Consider the following 435-nt stretch of genomic DNA (forward strand, 5'->3'; position numbering starts at 1 on the left):
AAATATAAATATAAATAAATAAAGGGCTGGGGAGATAGCTCAGTAGAATAAGTGCCTGCCTGGCAAGCACAAGGTCCTGAGTTCAATCCCTGGTACTGCAAAAAATAAATAAAGTGTATTAGGGGCCGGGGAGATGGCTCAGTAGAATAAGCACTTGCCTGGCAAGTGCAAGGGTCTGAGTTCAATCCCCGGTTCTGCCAAAAAAAAAGTGTATTAGGTTTCTTGGGGGGTGTACTAGGGATTGAACTCAAAGGCTTTGCACTCAATTACATCCCCTGCCGTTTTTATATTTGAGACAAGGTCATCAATTTCTTTTTCTTTTTTTTTCTCTGTATTTAGGACAGAGTCTACAGGGTCTCACTATACAGATTGGACTCGTAGTGAGCCTTCTGTTTTCAACCTCCCAAGTGCTGGGATTACAGGCACGCACCACCA

Source organism: Octodon degus, unplaced genomic scaffold (assembly GCF_000260255.1).
Source record: "Octodon degus isolate 3935 unplaced genomic scaffold, OctDeg1.0 scaffold00280, whole genome shotgun sequence".
Classification (NCBI taxonomy): Eukaryota; Metazoa; Chordata; class Mammalia; order Rodentia; family Octodontidae; genus Octodon; species Octodon degus.